This window comes from Phaethon lepturus, unplaced genomic scaffold, assembly GCF_000687285.1.
Source record: "Phaethon lepturus isolate BGI_N335 unplaced genomic scaffold, ASM68728v1 scaffold39551, whole genome shotgun sequence".
In the NCBI taxonomy this organism is placed as follows: domain Eukaryota; kingdom Metazoa; phylum Chordata; class Aves; order Phaethontiformes; family Phaethontidae; genus Phaethon; species Phaethon lepturus.
The window spans coordinates 2,785-3,192 of NW_010519177.1; the positions used below are offsets into that span (position 1 = coordinate 2,785).

The window sequence follows — 408 nt, forward strand, 5'->3', positions numbered from 1 at the left end:
CCCCCCGAGTATCTCCCCTCCGCGGTGCCCGGAGAGCCGGGGGGAAGAGAAAAGCACCGTCAAGCCAGTACCCTGGGGACCTGCAGCCCCCCAGGGACGTCCTGGCAGATCCAGCATTGCGGAGCCGTCCCCAGCAAAGCCCTTCCCCTTCTCCCCCTCCCTGGCTGGCACGGTCGCCCCGGGAGGAGCGGCTGCGAGATGGAGCCAGGTTGGTTTTGTCCCGGGTCCAAAAGCCGCCGTGCCATTTCCTCCTGCCCACCTTGCGTCAAAGGCCACACAAACACATCCCTCCATCCGGGTGCCTCCACCCCGGTTTGCTACCGCAAAGCCCGAGGGCTACCGGCTGCCCGAGCCCAGAGGATCAAAGACCCCCAAAATCGACCTCCCCGCCGCCGCCCTGCCCCCCAC

At 67.6% G+C, this 408-nt stretch overlaps 1 protein-coding gene across 1 annotated transcript in view; it reads right to left on the reverse strand.

Moving 5' to 3' along the window:
- Window positions 1–408, reverse strand: part of ST3GAL4 (ST3 beta-galactoside alpha-2,3-sialyltransferase 4) — a gene marked incomplete at both ends in the record, with an annotated part of 3,406 nt that overhangs the window by 2,491 nt on the left and 507 nt on the right. The window lies entirely within an intron of this gene.